The sequence below is a fragment of the Symphalangus syndactylus genome, chromosome 17, assembly GCF_028878055.3.
Source record: "Symphalangus syndactylus isolate Jambi chromosome 17, NHGRI_mSymSyn1-v2.1_pri, whole genome shotgun sequence".
Classification (NCBI taxonomy): domain Eukaryota; kingdom Metazoa; phylum Chordata; class Mammalia; order Primates; family Hylobatidae; genus Symphalangus; species Symphalangus syndactylus.
In genome coordinates, this window is record NC_072439.2 from 59185491 (window position 1) to 59198591 (window position 13101).

Sequence of the window (13101 nt, forward strand, 5' to 3'; positions counted from 1 at the left end):
TGGGAGTCCCTTGCATCACATTAGATGAGTGCATATGATCTTTCCATTGATTGCATTTATACATTGAGTGATCAGGTAACTTGGTGACGCATGGATATGCCTACACCCAGAATTGGCCACTGTGCCAGTTTCCTGCCCCCTTCTTCCACCACACACAAAGGCCAAGTCATGATTGTGTCAGTCCCTGTGGCCTCATTCGTCTGTCTGCCACAGATGTCTGAGCAGCTGTGGGGCAACTGACCAAGAACAGAGAGAACGTAGGCTTTGGAGCCAGGCAGGCTTGGATTTGAATTCTAACTCTGCCATATTTTCAGGAAAAACTACCCAGATTCTAAGATGGGGATGGGGACAGGGAAAGGTGGAGAGGAAGTTAGGGTCAGAATCATGGGACCTCATCCTAGTTCTGAGAAGAAGAGGGGGCAGGTGCCAGGGCCACTGCCCTATGCCATCAGCCCTCTCTAGAACAGTCAGGGCCCTCTGCTGGTCACTGGCAACCCTCTGCTCAGAGGACACAATTTCAGGGGGCCAAAGAAGACTCGGGTGGTCTCCCAAATTCTCTCTTACATACTGATTTAAAACTCTTTTAAGGCCCTGGCCATAAGCTAAATGTAAACATCCCTGGAAAGTTTACAATGTGAGAGAAGCAGCATGGAGTTCAGGGGAGCACTTGCTGTGGAGCACGGTGGAATCCAATCTTTACACATGAGCAATAAACCTCTGTCTTCTCATCTCTGATATATAACAGCTAATACTATAATAAGAATGGTTAACATTTCCCTCTAGCTATTCTAAATGCTTTTTATACATAAGTTAACTTCTTTAAGGCTCACAACAGCCCAATTCCCATTTTGCTGGTGCAGTGGGCACATAGGTCCAATTCTCTGCCCAGGGTCACACAGCTGGACTTTGAAGTGAGGCAGTCAGGAAGCAGTGTCCCTGCGTGTCACCTCCACACCATTCTGGTACTCAGGAGAATAATGAGGCCTTCCTCTTAGGTATGAAGGCAGGATTAAGTGAGACATGAATCTAAAGCTTCTGGCACAAAGCAAGGACTCAATTAATGCTCCTTTCTTTCCCTGGCCTTTTTCATTTGTGAGGAGACAGCTCCAGCCCACCTCTCTCAGCAAAGGTCTGCCTTGCACATATAAGTGCTCAATGTCTGAAGAATGGACAAAAGGGCAAACTTTGATAAGGTGAGTGGCAGGAGGTGAGGGGAGCATAAGAATAAGAGGTGTTGATAGGAGGCTGTCGGAGGGCTGTGGCTAAGTGCAGTGGTTTTCCTGGATGCTGAGGTGCCATTATGCTGCCTGGGGGCTTTCAGTCCATGATATGGGCTTTGGTGCCTTCCTGCTTCTTATAACATGGTGTAAACCCCAGAGCTCACCCAAAGGCCTGGAGTCCCAGGTGAAGACCAGCGCCAAACTCAGCAGAGTGGTTCATGGCGTGTGTGTGTGTGTGTGTCACGAGAAACAGCACAGAGGTGACAGAAGCATTACCCTGACAGCCCCCTCTAGTGCAGAGAAAGGTTTGAGGCTACTCCTTGGCAGTGCTGTGGGGGTGGAGTAGGGGCCTACTGTGGGGAAATAGGGCTGTTCTGTTCCAGGCCTAAGATAGCCCAGAGCCACAACCAAGTAGTGGCTGTCCCACCCCTACCCTGGCCTGCGCCAACCACTGGCAAATGCAAAGTGTCTCTTAGAATCCAGAAAGAGGTCTCTGTAGGGCCAGATACAGCCCAGGCCTCTGATGGAAGGGCTCCAAGCCATACTGGCCCAATTCAGCCATAATCTGGCTTCACCAACACAGGCTGTACAGGCAGTGATTACTGAGGTGCATTCGTTTCTGTTTATCAAGATTCCATGGGCCAAGGCCAGGTGTACCCGGGCCAAAACAAGCAGACCTTGACCGGGCAACAAAGCAGTGCATTGGTTTCACCATGTTCTCTCTGAATGTCCCTCAGCTCAACTGATGCAGCATGATAGGGATGGTCTAGGGTGACAAACATGGACTGCCACACCCTGCTCATGCTTTAACTATTTCTGTTTATATGCACAGCCTTCATATCCAGTGCAAAGTGAAACAAGGTGGTTTTTGCCCACAAAGTGGAGTTGCTGAATGTCAGTTGCTTGTATGTCTGGGGAGTGGTTATTTAAAAATCCTACCCACTGCTTCAGTTTGCTCTGCTCTTTGTAAGTACATTCACAATCCAAGACTCCAGGAGAGATTAATCCGGTGTCCTTGTTCTGTTTCATTCCATGTGACCAGCTGAACTGGGCCTTTCTTGTTCGAGATTTGCAAAGGATAGTCAAGATCCTACTTCAATCACTGGCATTTCAAAAGGGTTCTTGAAATGACAAAATGGTTCCTTTGCACTGTCGACATTTTCATCATCAATGAATATTTATGAAGTGCCCACAAGGAGGTTGCTTGCCAGTTCCGAACCCAGATAAGAGGGAAGGTTCTTTATTCTGTTGCAGAGGGGCGTTTAGTCAGTAAACTGCATTTCTTTTAACTTCTGAAAGCCTTCCTTTTTTTCTGGGAAAAAAAAATGTCATTTTGCTTTTGCAAATGAGAGAGTAAAGCTTTTTGCTACTGCGTAGTATTTCTTCAATTATTATTTGGGTTTCCAGACAGCACTTGTTTTCTGAAACCCTCAAATTACATTATTTCTTTGTGCTAAAAATACTTGTCAGTCAAACATTGGTTGAACTCATGACTTGTGGCACCCATGAATTCAAAAGATGGTTTCATTTTTTCCAACCCATTCTCTCCCTTTCATCCACTCCATCCCAGAACAAATCATTCCGATAATGTATTGCTAGAATGACTCACAAGGGGAATCCATCATTGACTGGGTTTGTCCAAGGTCTTGCACTGACCTCTCATGGTGAGGAGAGCAGCAAGCTGTCCCCCACACTTGCAGGCTGTTATCTTGATGGGAATGAGAGCTGTTGGGCTGGTCTTCAGGAGCAGGAGGTAAGAACAGCCTGTGGGGTCCTGAATGGCCCCAGCGTCCTTGGGTACTAAATGCTATGCTACATTCTCCCCAGCGTAAAAAGGTTCCTGGTTGCATACTTGGCTTTTGCCTTCTGTTTGAGACACAGTGAGCCAGATTACTTCAACAAAGTCATTCCCTGGGAATTAGATGCTCAGAAAAGTACATTAACTTTTCACGTCTTGGCAAAGCTTTTAGCCACAGCAGGAGCTCCCTGAGTGAGGGGCTGGGTTTCTCTTACCTCAGTATTCTTGGAATCTGGCCCACTGCCTGACACATAGTAAATACTCCATAAATACTTGTTAACTGACTTCAGTTAATAATTGTCATCAACAGTCATTGAGAGCACCTACCGTTTTGGGTCCCTGGTTAAGACTAAGGATACAATGAAGTATAACAAACAGTTCTGGCTCTGATTGGAGTCTAGTTGGAGAATCAGGCCAAACAGGATAAATGACACTTGCCAGCACAGAGTGATATGTTTTAATTGCTCAAGGAATAACACAGGCCATAAGGGGCACTAATGTTTAGGAAAAAGGAGAGATCCACCTAGGACAAGATACCAGGGTCAGCTTTTCTGCTTGCTAGGAATCGGGCTATGCCTTTAAGGAAGAGATAATAGCAAGATGTATCAAGTACCTCCTACTCTGTGCTAATGTCTCTTTACATACGTTACTGAATCTCACAACAATCACACAAGGGAAATGTTTATCATTGTCAACGCACAGATGAAGAAACTCAGGCTCAGAGAGGTTAAGCAATTCTGTCCAAGGCCACATGGCCACTGAGTAGGAGAACTAGACTTCTAATGCAGGCCAGTTGAACTCCAGAACCCATGCCTCTTTCACCACCTCGGCCAAGGAGGAAAGACCTCAAACTTTATCAGCTACCTTGGGGCTTAATTTGAAGCAGCTTCCAAAGCAAGCTGACACTGCTTCTAGGAAGCAATAGCCAAGCAAGGAAAAGCTGACACCCTCAGGTTCTCTCAGCACCACACTGAATGGGGTGGCAGGTGGAGCCACAGGTTACTGGAGTTGATCCCTGGACCTGGACAGCTTGCAACCACAAGGAACAGGCTGGGTGCAGGTGTGGGTATGTGCATGACTCTGCTGGACAATTTCCCAGTAGCACACACCTGGCAAGCAGCATCTACTGCCGAGCTCTAAAAGACTTTTGATGAGTTAAACCTCATTATGTGGATGCTTTATAATGAGACCAGTGAGCCCGGGCTTGGTAGAGTGGTTAAGTATACAGACTCTGCAACAAACTAAATCCTGGCTCAACCACTTACTAGCTAGGTGAAATCCCCACCTCATGGGTTCCTCTCCCACCACAGGGTTTTCGAAAGAGGTCAAATGAGTTAATATATGTGAAGCAGAATGGCATCTGGCACATAGTGCTTATATAAATAAGGGTTGCTATCTATTCTTCTGCCAGCAAAATCTAGCAAAGGTATGTACCTTTAGAGTTATTACCAAAAGTTCAAGTCTGGATTAAAGGCCTAAATGAGGCTTAAATGGATGTAGCTAAAGACTTTAGTGTTCCTTTGTAAACAGACAAGCCTTTATTGTGTTCAGAATAAGGCTTGCCAGTCAGCTGAAGTGAAACTTAGAGCAAGATCTTGTATCACATACAGCCAAAGAGTGACCTCTAGTGGCATAGGTTCTTATTACTGACTATGCAAACTGAAAGGCGTTCAAGAACTACAGATCGTAGGACTATGGAAACTGATCGTGCATGGGTGTCTTTGTCCGTTTGTGTAACTATAAAGGAATACCTGAAGCTGGGTAATTTTTATTTTATTTTATTTTTGAGACGGAGTCTTGCTCTGTCACCCAGGCTGGAGTGCAGTGGTGCGATCTCAGCTCACTGCAAGTTCCGCCTCCTGGGTTCACACCATTCTTCTGCCTCAGCCTCTCAACTAGCTGGGACTACAGGCGCCTGCCACCACGCCCAGCTAATTTTTTTGTATTTTTAGTAGAGACGGGGTTTCCCCATGTTAGCCAGGATGGTCTCCATCTCCTTACCTCGTGAACCGCCCGCCTTGGCCTCCCAGAGTGCTGGGATTACAGGCGTGAGCCACCACGCCCAGCCCCAAAGCTAGGTAATTTATAAAGAAAAAGAGGTTTATTCGGCTCTTTTTGTTCTTCAGACTGTACAAGAAACATGGTACCCATCATCTGCTTCTGATGAGGGCCTCAGGAATCTTCCACTCATGGCAGAAGGCAAAGGGGAGTCAGCGTGTACAGAGATCACATGGCAAGAGCGAAAGCAAGAAGAGAGGGGGAGGTGCCAGTCTCTTTTTAACAAGCAGCTCTCACAGTAACTAATAGAGTGAGAACTCACTTACTACCTTGAGCATGGCACCAAGCAATGAGGGATCCACCCCATGGCCCAAACACCTTCCACCAGGCCCTGCCACCAACATGTTGGGTATCAGATGTTAACATGAGACTTGGCAGGGCCAAACAAACCATATCCAAACCATAGCAATGGGGAAGATTGTCCTGGACCAAAAGAAAAGTTGTTCTGGAAACTGCAGCCATGAGAAGCCCTATACATTGGCAAGGTAGTTATCCTGATCTTTGAAAGTTACTTCATCCCCTCTGACGCCAGTGCTGATGTTCTCAAGAACTCATGTTCCCAAGAGCTTCTGGTTATACAGGTCTAGAGAAAACACAAATGGTGTGAACCTGCTGGAAAGGTACACATGTGGGAAAAAGTCTTTAAAATATTCATCTTAAAGGTCACAGGAGGCTGAGTGTGGTGGCTCATGCCTGTAATCCCACCACTTTGGGAGGCCGAGGCGGGCAAATCATGAGGTCAAGAGATCGAGACCATCCTGGCCAACACGGTGAAACCCCGTCTCTACTAAAAATACAAAAATTAGCTGGGCATGGTGGTGCGCACCTGTGTAGTCCCTGCTACTTGGGAGGCCGAGGCAGGAGAATCACTTGAACCCAGGAGGTGGAAGTTGCAGTGAGCCAAGATTGTGCCACTGCACTCCAGCCTGGTGACAGAGCAAGACTCCATCTAAATAAATAAATAAATAATAAAGGACACAGGAACTATCTTAAAGGGGTTTCCACTGGCCACATCGGAATTTGAGTAACAAAATAATGATAGTAATGGATTATAACTTCACAGAATGAGTCCATACTGAAACATATAAACAAATGAATAAATGAAGGAGAAAAGAAATTTCTTTCTTACAGTGGCATTCCAACTAATAAATGTAGAGCGAATGCTGAAATTTAAAAATCATTTTCAATAATTATTTCAGGTAAAAATCATTAATGGATGCTAGAATTAGTAGGCAGAAGTTAATTAAGAAGCACTATTGATATTATCTAGGCTGAGTGCGGTGGCTCACGCCTATAATCCCAGCACTCTGGGAGGCCAAGGTGGGTGGATCACCTGAGGTCAGGAGTTTGAGGCCAGCCTGGCCAACATGGCGAAACTCCATCTCTACCAAAAATATCCAAAAAAAAAAATAGCTGGGTGTGGTGGCAGGCGTGTGTAATCCCAGCTACTTGGGAGGCTAAGGCAGGAGAATCACTTGAACCCAGGAAGTGGAGGTTGCAGTGAGCCCAGATCATGCCACTGCACTCCAGCCTGGGAGATGGAGCAAGAGTGTCTCAAAAAAATAAATAAAAAACAAAAGAAACAATATTTATATGATCTAAATTGGGGGGAGCCCAAAAGATACTTGTTAATTACAAAGTATAAAACAACATTTATATGATCTAAAGTATCTCCCCTAAAAGCTACTTGTTAATTACAAAGTGTAAAATAGTAACTTTTTAATAGAGAACACTGGCAGACAGTACCTTAACCAATGATCATAGTTAACACCATTGGTTACTGGGGCAAATTAACAGTGTGCCTCCTAATGAGGCACTGAGGACACAACCTGGCTTCTGTTGTATTTCTCCTGCCAGAAACACAAAACCCAAATCTAATCACAAAAAAAAAAAAAAATAGGGCAAACTCAAATTAAAAAATATTTGACAAAACCATCAGTTTACAACAGGGGTGTCCAATCTTCTGGCTTCCCTGGGCCACATTGGAAGAAGGACTGTCTTGGGCCATACGTAAAATACACTAACACTAACAATAGCTGATGAGCAAAAAAAAAGAAAAGAAAAATCACAAAAAAGTATCATGTTTTAAGAAAGTTTACCAATTTGTGTTGGGTCACATTCAAAGCCATCCTGGGCTGCATGCGACCCATGGGCCATGGATTGGGCAAGTTTGGTTTTCACTCTTTAAAAATGTCAAGGTTATGAAAGAAAGACTGATTGAGGAACAATTACAATGAAAAGAGACTAAAAAGATTACGACTAAAGACAATGTATGATTATAGGTTGGATTCTGGACCAGAAAATAGGGCACTAGTAGGAAAATTGGCAATATTTGATCAATAGATCAATATTTGCAATATTGGCAATGTCTGGTCGATAGATTACAGTATTGGTCAATATGTTAAATTCTCTGACTTTGGTAATTATATTGTGGATATGTAAGATAATGTCCTTGTTTTTAAGCAATATATATTGAAGTACTTATAGGTAAAGAAACAATGACTGCAACTTACTCTCAAGCATAGCAGAAAAGACACCACAAAGAGTGAAAAAGCAAGTGTGGTGAAATGTTAACATTTGGTGAATCTGGGTGAAGGATATATAAAATTTCTTCACACAATTTTTGCAACTTTTTTGTAAATCTGAAATTATTTCAAAATGAAAATTTCTTTAAAAGTCCACTTCAGGTTCTTTATTATTTTTCTTATGTCACTGAAAAGGGTTGACTAGTGTCTCCCCAAAATTCATGTCCACCTAGAACCTCAGAATGTAATCTTATTTGGAAATAGGGTCTTTGCAGATGTACTTTGTTAAGATGAGGACATATTGGGTTAGGACAAGCCCTGATATCCTTAGAAGAGAAAACATACACATACAGAGATAAAGGCCATGTGAAGATGGAGGCAGAGACGAGTGATGCAGCTACAGGCCAAAGAACATCAAGGATTGCTGGGAACCACCAGAAACTACAAAGAAACAAGAGTGGACTTAGAGGGAGCATGGCCCTGCTGTCATCTGGATTTCAGACTTCTAGACTCCAGAAATGTGAAGGAGTAATTATTTGTTGTTTTAAGCCACCAAGTTTGTGGTAATTTGTGACAGCAGCCCTAGGAAACCCTAGGAATTACAGTCACCCACTTTTAAAACAATGGCGCTCTGGTCTACAAGACACCTTAGTCTGGCATCCTCAAGTGTCTGAAGATGCTAATAATGGTAACGTTTATTGGACATTTACACACCTAACACTGTGTTAAGTGCATTATATACATTATTTCCTTTAACCTTCATAATATCTGAATACACTAGCCTTAATTACTAACTCATTACAGAAGGGAACGTGGAAGCTTAGAGTGGTTAAGTAACATGTGTAAGATTACACAGCTAATAGAGGACGTCAGCACTGAACACCATCTCTTGGGCCTCTTCCTCTTTGTGTGTTTTTTTTTTTCTTTTACCCTGAAACAGGGTTTTGCTGCTGTTGCCCAGGTTGGAATGCAGTGGAACAATCATAGCATACTACAGTCTCGAACTCCCGGGCTCAAGTGATCCTCCTGCATCAGCCTCCCAAGTAGTTGGGTCTACAGGTGCACCACTATGCCAGGCTTCCTCTTTGTCCTTTAAAACCTTCCCTTCCAAAGTGCAGACAACATTCCCTGTCCTCTAAAAATTTTCCAGGGCCTTCTAGGCCACAGTGGTCCATCTTTCTTCTTTAAACTTGGCACTCATTGTACTGTTGCTTGGCTCTAAAATATACTGAGGATTATTCTGTATGTCATTTGGCTTTTTAAAACATTGTCTTTGCCTCTAACTGAATATTAATTACACGCAGGTATGTGCCATGTATCTAAGCATTGAGACTTCACCTACCCTTATTTCTCTAGGTAGAAACCTATCATTATAGCCCTCATCAGATTATATGCAAGTAGACGCTTGACATTTGCAATCTGACTGTTTTCAAATAAGTTGGAAGTTTATCTGAGACTCTTGATTTCAACTGCGTGTGTAAAAGAAGTCAGCTAGGGGCTGAGAGCCTGGCTAATCAATTTAAATGTGGCTTTATTTGTTCATTGTTGGTCTATGTTGTATTAATTTTTGTTAAATGACTAAAATTTGGTTTGAAAAGGTCCATGAAAATAACACATCTGAGGCAGAAAATCATTTTGGGCAACAAATTAAGTTTTGTAATTTAGGGTGGAAAACTGAGCCTCACACTGAGATTTATGTGCCGTGCCCTCTGTACAAAGATATGACGTGTCATGTGCTCTGTTAAGTGCTCCAGCAGTATAAAAGTCCCTTAAGTGAGAAATTCATTTGAAAAGGTTTAGCTATATGGTGGTTCACTACTGATTTGGGGCACAGAAAACAATCTAACTGACCCAGGAGCCTAGTCAAACAATGCCACATTCACAGATTTGGTGATTCATATTGTCTTGGAATATTCCGTGAGATATCAGGTGGCAAGAGCCAAGTAGGTAACATCAATGAGCAAAAGGGCATGGAATTCAAGAAAATACCATCAGCACACTTGATACCTGCCAACTGACACCTGGCTTCAGTGTTACACAATTAACAGGGGGTGGAGGGAATCGTCATGCACTGCAGCATGCAGCCTCACCTGGAGGGCTACTGGACGCTAGTTAACTGTGGCCTGGAGTATTGTGGATCTCATGTTTTTTGTTGTTGTTTTCGTTTTTGTTTTTTTTGAGATAAGTCTTGTAAGTCTCACTCTGTAGCCCAAGTTGGAGTGCAATGGTACGATCTTGGCTCTATGCAACCTCCGCCTCCTGGGTTCAAGTGATTCTCCTGCCTCAGCCTCCCAAGTAGCTGGGATTACAGGCATGTGCCACCATGCCCGACTTTTTTTTTTTTTCCCGACAGTCTTGCTCTGTCACCCAGACTGGAGTGCAGTGGCACGATCTTGGATTACTGCAACCTCCACCTCCTGGGTTCAAGCAATTCTGCCTCAGCCTCCCAAGTAGCTGGAATTATAGGCACTCGCCACCATGCCCGGCTAATTTTTTGGTATTTTTAGTAGAGATGAGGTTTCACCATGTTGACCAGGCTAGTTTCGAACTCCTGACCTTAAGTGATTCACCCACCTCGGCCTCCCAAAGTGTTAGGATTACAGGCATAAGCCACAGCGCTCAGCCGTATTTTTATTTTTTAAGAGCAGCTAGAGGTCTAGGTTTTTAATGTAAATATTTCCAACTAAAAAATATCAGCCAGTTCATTTGTAACAAACATTGTACAACTCAAACAAAATACATGTGCAGGCCAGGGTTTGGCTCAGGGCCCACCAGTTTGCTACCGCTAGGATGTTGTTTACATTTATGAACTCCAGGAACCTAGTCCTCTCTTTGTAAGAGGTACAGATGTTCATGGAAGGGTGACTGGACATGCCCATACGAAAGACAAGAAAGTGTGAATGATGATGAAGCCTTTAAAAAGAGTCACTCAGAGAATTGGTAGTATGTTAAATTCATTCATTCCTCAAGTAATATTTATTACATACCCTAATATGGGCCAGACACTCATAGGATTAGTTGAGGGACATACAATAACGAATGAACTACAGACCTGCCCCTCCCTTACAAGCTTACATTCTAATGAGGAAGAGATTAAATGATAAAGTAAATTTCAGTTAGTGGTAAGCATTATGAAAAAATCAGTGCTGGCTAAGGGATAGAACATGATAGGGGTGTTTAGAGAGGCTTATTTAGAAGGGGTGGTGAAAGCAGCCCCTCTGGAGGGGACTGCAGAGTGGGACCTGAATAAAGACTATCTCTGAGACAGAAACATCCCCACATGAGGATGGCAATAAAGGCTCAGGAAGAGATGTGCATATACAAGAAACAGAAAAAGCGAGGTTGATGGGAGAGGCTGGCAACGGGCATTTTACAGAGTGATATGGGAAACCACTGGAGGCTTTATATATTACAGCAATGTGATTAACACTTTAAATAGATCATTTTACCTACTGTTCAAAGAAAGGATTGTGGCAAAGGCATGACAGAAATCGGACTACACCTACCAGAAAAGTGATATGTGATACAGGGAAATTTGATGAGCTATAAAAGCAGGCAGGGTAGGAATTTTCTCCGTACTTAGAACTGGGTTAGAATTATATTGAACATAGATGGCAAAAGCAGAAGGGAGAAGAGGACACACCTGGAATCAAAGAGCCTAAGCAGTTTTGCATGCCTTAATTATGAAAGTCTTGTACTGTTCAAGATTTTCTATAAGGTACATACATTATTGAAGATATTGTATTAGTATTAGTGGAGCATTCTCAAACAGCTGTCTTTTGAACTATGTTTGAGTGGTAGAATTCAAACTTTTCTGAATATTTGAGTGTGTTCCAATGTGAAGTTTGGATTGCAATGGTAAAAATAAATCCTATTTGCCCAACACATATACTACATAAAATGTTGTAAGGGCCAGTAGACAAGAGGTAAAATAACTTGTCAAGTCACTGTGGAGGAATGATTTAAAATGCAAAGCTGACATGAAGTCTATGTTCCTTCTGTGTAATAGACGGAAATGTTCAAATGATTACAAAGCCAGGCTTTGAACAAATGGAAGTGTTCAAATGGTTAGAACATCAGGCTGTGGCTTCCAGCCTTAGAGTGAAAGGGATGAGGGGCTCAAGGCCCACACAATGAATGCTGCTCCGTTCCAATTTCCACATAGGGAAGTGATGTTCCTCTTATCAAACCTCATGCACATTCTGTCTCTCCGAACCCTTCAATATGCCCATGCGTAAGACCCTCAATATGTCCATGCTTTTAACTTCATTTTTAAAAATCTAGTATGTAAATATTGAAACTTATCTTCATAACCTATTACAGTTCATGAGTTAAGAAATGGCTCTTAGAACAAATTATTGTTATGAAATTATTTTTTGAAAACTTTCATGAAAACTAAATGTTTTAAGTAAGCTTTTGATGCAGACTGGTGTTAATAATGGGGTTATAAGTGGCAACACTTAAAAGCTATTAAAGCAAAACCTAGAACTTCAGTTCTAAGAATGTCATTTTTATGTTCACTTTGTTTTAAAATGGGAACATGGTTAAGAATTTCACTAGTCTTTAAACTAAAGATACCAACTGCAAAGGACAAATGTAATGTTCCATAACATGAAAGGACTTGTACTAAAAATCAGGATTTTGCCGGGCGCGGCGGCTCATGCCTGTAATCCTAGCACTTTGGGAGGCGAGGCAGGTGGATCACAAAGTGAGGAGATCGAGACCATCCTGACTAACACAGGTGAAACCCCGTCTCTACTAAAAACACAAAAAAATTAGCCAGGTGTGGTGGAGGGAGTCTGTAGTCCCAGCTACTCAGGAGGCTGAGGCAGGAGAATGGCGTGAACCTGGGAGGGGGAGCTTGCAGTGAGCCAAGATCATGCCACTGCACTCCAGCCTGGGAGACGGAGCGAGACTACTTCATCTCAAAGAAAAAAAGGGTTTTAATTTGTGGGTCATTTAAAGAAAAAAAGTATCAGGATCATTAGGACAAATAACATTTTCATTGCTGTAATGGGCCAACCAAAACATGAGACAGAGAACAGAGGGAAAAACAGATACAAAAGCCGGTAAGGTACAAGCACCAATGGATAAGAACTGAGAACCCAGTAAAATACCTGGTGGATGAGGCAGCAACCTAGTTTTCAGTTCTAAAATAACAGTCTGGGTGTCCAGGCTTCTAATTCCAAACACGTAAAAAAATTAAACCTGAATCTGATCAAGCCTCAAGATCTACCAGTTTACCACACAGTGGACAGAAAAATGTGTTCAGTGACAGCACAGAGTTACAATGAACAAACCCAGAAGGCGAAAAATCCTTCAGGACATGACCCAATTTCTTCAAATAAGAAATATGGAGAAGCCTGTGGTTAAAGCCAATGCAACATATTTGGACTTTGAACAAATCAGTTAAAACAAATTAGAGATTAGGGCTCTCTGGATACTGACAGGGGTAGTAAGGCATTACTTTTAACTCTTACAATAAAGCTATATGGTTATG